This window comes from Acyrthosiphon pisum, chromosome A1, assembly GCF_005508785.2.
Source record: "Acyrthosiphon pisum isolate AL4f chromosome A1, pea_aphid_22Mar2018_4r6ur, whole genome shotgun sequence".
In the NCBI taxonomy this organism is placed as follows: domain Eukaryota; kingdom Metazoa; phylum Arthropoda; class Insecta; order Hemiptera; family Aphididae; genus Acyrthosiphon; species Acyrthosiphon pisum.
Window position 1 is genome coordinate 21,528,434 of NC_042494.1, and position 7,976 is coordinate 21,536,409.

General features: G+C 39.5%; 1 protein-coding gene across 1 annotated transcript in view; it reads right to left on the reverse strand.

Annotated features, from left to right (window-relative positions):
- The window catches only part of LOC100168216 (protein ROP-like), an 18,925-nt gene that overhangs the window by 5,010 nt on the left and 5,939 nt on the right, over nucleotides 1-7,976 (reverse strand). The window lies entirely within an intron of this gene.

The following is a 7,976-nucleotide window of genomic DNA, read 5'->3' on the forward strand; positions in this document are numbered from 1 at the left end:
GACGATAGTAATATCGCCACGAACGGACGCAATTGCTTATTCTATTCAAACAGCAACTCGCCCCCAGACTGAATGAGCCGGACGATAGTAATATCGCCACGAACGAACATTGTATAGTCTGTCGCCCGGCATATAAGTATACTCCACCACCATCGCAGTGCGTAGCGAGTCCCTATCAGTCAATACGTGTCCACCGTCGCTGAGTGCCGCCATCAGAGCAGAGTCACCAGTTACCGATTGAACAGACGTATGACAGTTGCCAGCCAGACTACCAGCGTCCAACCCGATCCGGCATAGATCAAGTCAATTTATCAGCATACCGCCGTCCGAGCTCAGTCACTGCTGACCACCTTTGCTAAGCCTTTCACGCCGGTAATAATATTTTACCGTGCCAATGACTGCGCCGTTGTCCGTGGATGCACGACGCCACACGAGCCGAGCCAACTTCCACAAAACACGAACTGTAACCGTAAGTTAAATGTTCGCACTCCCCCCCGTATTTATGTAAACCCTGAATTAAAATATTTTCTCCGTACACTCGCAAGAGTATAATATTTATTAAAGAAATACTGTATTACACATCACCGAATTGTTTCTATATAACTAATTATTACTTATGTGAAATAAACGTGAAGTAATTAATCGAATCAAAAAATACACATACGTTATTTTCCTTACATTTGGCGCCCAACTGCAGTGCTCGAGTAAGAAAATAATTCTACATTGACCCACGAAATTAAGAAGAAAACTAAATCTTGAAGAACTACGTCGTGTCACAAAGAAGAAAACTACATCTTTAAAGGAAATGGCACCGAAAGCAAAAGTAACGGAAGAAGCATTTAACGCGTTCAAGGAAGATGTTGAACGAAACAGCCAATATTTGGTAAATCAATTATTACAAAAAATCGAAAATCTCAAGAATGACTACGTTAGTAAAATAGAAAAAATTGAAGAAAATTGGTCAAGAAAATTAAGTGAACTTGATCAGAAATATGAACATCAGGAACACAGACTATCACCACCACCAACGCATAAATGTGTCACAAATATCAATAATCTACATCATACAGATATTACACGACCTACATTTTATGGAATTGGACGGGACATGCACCCACGAGACTCTCTGAACCGACTAGAAGAATATTTCGCCATTAAACAAACGTGCGTGGGAGAAAAAATTATTGTCGTGGAAGACTGTTTAAAGTCAAACACGTATAGTTGGTTTTCCACCGTACGATTTCAATTATGCAACTACGAAGATTTCAAGAGAGCATTTATTGATGAGTATTGGTCCAGGGAAATTCAAATTCAAGTCTGGAGCCAATGCTTAAATGTACATCAGGTAACACCAAATTACCGAGAACATTTTGCGACCTGGGCCACAAAATTACGGCATCTCGAGGTAACGAGACTGTCGGAACCAGAAATCGTAAAACACATTGCCAAACATTACCCGGGTTACTTAAGAGCAATACTTGTGTCATTACCCGAGAGAACAATAATAGCTGCCATGAAGATTCTGGGAGAAGAAGAAAGCACTAAAGAAAATCCAGAACAACCAACGATGGACAGAGGTAATAATAACAAACAGAAAAACAATAATTGGAACAAACAAAGAAATAGTGGTTGGAACAATATGCCGCCGCGAAACAATCGATGGAACAATAACCAACCATACCTTCCAAATGAGAACAATAAACGTGGAGAAGCACAACAAAACAGCACACCACAAACTAAACAAATAAATCAAGTATCAATAAATACAGATCAACAAGCAGGACCAAGTCATAGTGAAGAACATGCAATAAATTCACAAAGTACCACAAATTCATCAATAAGCCCATACTTAAAATGTGAGATTGAAGGAGAAGAAATATTGTTACTTGTAGACACGGAGCTACAATAAGTGTACTTACCAAGAAGGTGATTGATGTAATCACGCAGAAAAATCATAGAATCCCACAACTACCAGTCACTGGTATACAAATAAGCAACGCCGTAGGGAAGAAAATATGCAAAGTATCTAAACAAATATTTTGTGAATGCAAAATAGGTGATATTTACCTACAGACGAATTTCATTCAGGTAGAAGGCCTAAACGAAAAAGGAAATATTGGAGCGGACATATTGAACAAATACTCTGCACAAATAAAATTCAACAAACAAACAGTTCCATTCAACGTCAATGATATACCAATCACTGTGCCATTCGCCAACAGAGAACCAAAGGTAATCAAAGAGCCCCTGCTCAATGTAGAAGTCAACGAGAATTTGGATGACAGTCATATCAACTTAACCGATCATGAAAATTAAATTTTTGTGTCACTACTGAACAGGTATGAACACATTTTTTCTAAACAGCCTGGGAAAATCACCGAATTCCAATGTCAGATACGGATCAAGCCAGGGGACCCGATTTACCAGCGACCATATTCCATACCCGTATCGAGGATACCTAAAGTGGACGCTGAAATACAAAGAATGCTGAAATTACAAATTATAGAAAAATCAACATCACCATGGTCATCACCCATAGTATGTATAGAAAATAAAAATGGAGATATTCGATTATGTCTAGATGCCAGAAAAATCAACACAGTCATAATACCAGATAGAGAATGTCCAACAAACATGGACGACACCCTCATCAAGTTCCAGGGAATGAAGTACCTAAGCTCGATCGACTTAACGGCCGGTTATTGGCAATGTCCATTGAAAGCCAAATGTCGAGAAATTACTGCATTTTTACATAAAGGCCGTAATTACCAATTCAAAGTACTGCCGTTTGGATTGATTAATTCAGTTGCAGAATTCCAAAAAATATTAGACCAAGTATTGGGACCGGAAATTTTACAATTTTCCGCGATCTACGTCGATGACATACACATCACATCAACAAGTTTTCAAGAACATATGCATCACTTAGAACAAGTATTTCAGAAACTTGCCTAACACAACATAACAATCAATCGTAAAAAGTCACAATTCTTAAAAAATCAAGTTATTTTTCTGCGTCACATAATAAGCGAAAAAGGGATAGCCATGGATCCAGATAAAATACAAACCATTATGAACTTCTAACCTCCTAAGACGAAAAAACAAGTACAATCTTTCATAGGTTTCATCAATTTTTACCGAAAGTTCATCAGAGATTTGTCACAAGACACTGGACAACTCAGCAAACTAACCAAAAAAGACGCGAAGTGGACATGGGGAACCATCCAACAGCAAGCTTTTAAAAATATAAAACAGAAATTTCTCGAAGACATAATAATTCAATTCCCGGACTTCAAGAGAGAATATCACCTTAACACAGATGCATCAACAACGCACTTAGGTGCAGAAATTTATCAAGTCACCGAAGAAGGACAACATCAAACCCTCAGTTTTGCCAGCCGAGCACTCAAGGCAGCGGAACGAAATTACAACACCACTGAGCTCGAATTACTCGCAATAGTTTTCGCATGCAAAAAATTTAGAAATTATTTACTTGGGAACATGACAAAATACTAACAGATCATCATGCACTTACTTTCCTAAACACTTGTCAGCTACTCAAAGCTCGATTGATCAGATGGGCCACATTCCTACAGGAGTTTCAAATAGAAATAACCTACATTCCAGGGAAGGAGAATATAGGTGCCGACACACTAACGCGATATCCACAGTCACTAACCGATGATCCAGCAACCAGCGACAAAACAATAGTGATCAACAAATTAGCATTACTGGAATATAGCAACGAAGTGCAAGAACAATTCAAAAACTTAGAAATGTTGCAGCAACAAGATGAGCACATTCCAAAACTCAAACAAAAGTTCAAGCAGGGGATCAATCATAACCTCATGATGCATCAGAACTTACTGTTTCGTCAAGCGCCCTCTGGGGAATATCAAATCATGGTGCCGGAAATAGCAGTAAGACTTCTAGTGGAAGAAACACACAAAATATACGGACACTGTGGAACTTATAAGACATATAAGTTATTGCAGCAGAACCACCAATTTAAAAATATGTATCGAACCATTAAACAAATCATCAAAACATGTGACCTGTGCCAGAAAGCAAAAATAAACAATATAACAACCAGGGGACCAACGTTAAGCCTTCTACCCACCGAACCAAGGGAGATGGTGTCTGCCGATCTGATGGGACCTCTACCCAGGGGACAAGGAGGATGCCGATACATCTTAGCGATATTGGATGTTTTCTCCAAGTACATCAAACTGTATTCATTGAAAAGAGCTACCGCACCGATACTATAATAAAACGCATCGTGAAAGAGTACATACCGACTATTGGATTATTTAAGAAGATCTTAACCGACAACGGGACGCAGTTCACCAGCACCAAATGGGAAAAAATCATGCAAGGATTGAAAATCACCAACCTCACGACCATTTATCATCCGGAGAGCAACCCCGTAGAGAGAGCAAACCGTGAGATTGGACGCTTATTAAGAACATACTGTCATAAGCAACACACAAATTGGTTGAAATGGTTAGACGATGTGGAATACTGGATTGACCATACAACGCATACGACCACGGGCTATACGCCAAGTTATATAATGTTTGGCGAAAAAACAACATTATCATTAACCAGATTAATAGCTTTTCCTAAACACGGAGAGATGGAGAAACCACCCAACATTGTACAGATTGTGATGAAACGGTCTAGGGAAAAAGCTGATATTCGAAACGCTTACAAGGATAAAGCAAAGAAATTCCCACAGTATGATGTAGGAGACAAAATCCTAATCAAAGAGCACCGCCTGTCGTCCGCTGAGGATAAGGAAACCCACAAATTATTCTTGATCTACCACGGACCATACCAAGTACAAGAACTACACGGTAACAATACGGTAACCATCCAAAGCAATGGAAACTACAGGACAATCAACTTTAAGAACATCAAGAAATACCATGAGAATACACCCGTGCTAGGAGTGTCTCATACAAATAATTAAGCAGTGGAATCAAAAAAAAAAAAAAAAAAAAAATAGATATATGTACATAAATAATCCCAAATAACTTGCTTGTAAATAATTATAATTAACATTAACTGTCATACAAAAAAATAATAATAACAATCCTATATAGGAACCCGGAAAAATGTTGGTTCAAATCCCATTAACGAAGTTGCGTAACAAAGAAGCGGTGAACAAAATGGAAGTCACCAGCATTGGCCAACTGTTGAGTATTGAACAAAAACGAAGAATCGCCATGTTCTATCGTCAAGAGGAGGCAAAAAGAACACGGTACAACCCCGAGCCCTCATGGGAAGTTCCCACTACAATTCAAGCCACTCGAAGTCCCTCAGCCACAGGGATGACATGGGATGATTTTTAAAACAATGGGAAAGAGGATCGGAGGAAGCCCAACATATCACTCCCACAGAGCTTCAAGAGAAAGCAGCATCGTCTGGATCCAGCAGTTTAAGCGAAACCGAGTCTGAAACCATCATTTTAGAACGATCAAGCAGATGGTCGATAAGCATCCAAGAACATCGGAGGAAGTTAGGAAGAGTATCTTAGAAGCAAAGCAGTATCTAAAAGATTTCGAGAACATTTCCAAGACTCGACTTCGAAAATTAATATACAGGGAAAAGAGCCAACGGATCAAGACAGCTAAACGCCAACACCACCCATAACACCACGCAGACGTTCAAATACAAACAGTATAAAGCATCAAAATTTAAAAGTTTTTATTTTTATTTTTTTTACTCAAAACTTTTCAGAAACAAAAAAAAAAAAATATAAATAAAAAAGGGGACAATGTAATGAGACAAAACGGAGTGGCTACACACGTAACGCACTCTGTTTGTAATCATTAACAGCATGTAACATCGACCGCCGCATCGGAACATGACGTATCAACCGACGGAGCATAACAACAACGTTAAATCACAGAGCGCGCCTGCCGCCGCCGCGCAATAATACTGAACGGTGCGCCGCCCACGGAAAACATGAGTTTTCCGTGTGAACGGTTGAAGCTATCGAAAAACCAAGCACATATTCAGATTCAGTGCAACTTGTACAATAAGATTTTTATTACCAAACATCTTAAACAACTACTGGAAACCCAGAAACACATGAAATGTCATACGATATTGTGCACGGGACCAGCGAGCCTCGGATGTCATAAATACAGGCCGCTGGCCGCAGTCTACACACACATTCTCCCCGCTGAGAAAAACCAAATTGCGAGCCGGACGATAGTAATATCGCCACGAACGGACGCAATTGCTTATTCTATTCAAACAGCAACTCGCCCCCAGACTGAATGAGCCGGACGATAGTATAATATCGCCACGAACGAACATTGTATAGTCTGTCGCCCGGCATATAAGTATACTCCACCACCATCGCAGTGCGTAGCGAGTCCCTATCAGTCAATACGTGTCCACCGTCGCTGAGTGCCGCCATCAGAGCAGAGTCACCAGTTACCGATTGAACAGACGTATGACAGTTGCCAGCCAGACTACCAGCGTCCAACCCGATCCGGCATAGATCAAGTCAATTTATCAGCATACCGCCGTCCGAGCTCAGTCACTGCTGACCACCTTTGCTAAGCCTTTCACGCCGGTAATAATATTTTACCGTGCCAATGACTGCGCCGTTGTCCGTGGATGCACGACACCACACGAGCCGAGCCAACTTCCACAAAACACGAACTGTAACCGTAAGTTAAATGTTCGCACTCCCCCCCGTATTTATGTAAACCCTGAATTAAAATATTTTCTCCGTACACTCGCAAGAGTATAATATTTATTAAAGAAATACTGTATTACACATCACCGAATTGTTTCTGTATAACTAATTATTACTTATGTGAAATAAACGTGAAGTAATTAATCGAATCAAAAAATACACATACGTTATTTTCCTTACATTTGGCGCCCAACTGCAGTGCTCGAGTAAGAAAATAATTCTACATCGACCCACGAAATTAAGAAGAAAACTAAATCTTGAAGAACTACGTCGTGTCACAAAGAAGAAAACTATATCTTTAAAGGAAATGGCACCGAAAGCAAAAGTAACGGAAGAAGCATTTAACGCGTTCAAGGAAGATGTTGAACGAAACAGCCAATATTTGGTAAATCAATTATTACAAAAAATCGAAAATCTCAAGAATGACTACGTTAGTAAAATAGAAAAAATTGAAGAAAATTGGTCAAGAAAATTAAGTGAACTTGATCAGAAATATGAACATCAGGAACACAGACTATCACCACCACCAACGCATAACTGTGTCACAAATATCAATAATCTACATCACACAGATATTACACGACCTACATTTTATGGAATTGGACGGGACATGCACCCACGAGACTCTCTGAACCGACTAGAAGAATATTTCGCCATTAAACAAACGTGCGTGGGAGAAAAAATTATTGTCGTGGAAGACTGTTTAAAGTCAAACACGTATAGTTGGTTTTCCACCGTACGATTTCAATTATGCAACTACGAAGATTTCAAGAGAGCATTTATTGATGAGTATTGATCCAGGGAAATTCAAATTCAAGTCTGGAGCCAATGCTTAAATGTACATCAGGTAACACCAAATTACCGAGAACATTTTGCGACCTGGGCCACAAAATTACGGCATCTCGAGGTAACGAGACTGTCGGAACCAGAAATCGTAAAACACATTGCCAAACATTACCCGGGTTACTTAAGAGCAATACTTGTGTCATTACCCGAGAGAACAATAATAGCTGCCATGAAGATTCTGGGAGAAGAAGAAAGCACTAAAGAAAATCCAGAACAACCAACGATGGACAGAGGTAATAATAACCAACAGAAAAACAATAATTGGAACAAACAAAGAAATAGTGGTTGGAACAATATGCCGCCGCGAAACAATCGATGGAACAATAACCAACCATACCTTCCAAATGAGAACAATAAACGTGGAGAAGCACAACAAAACAGCACACCACAAACTAACAATAATCAGTATCATAAT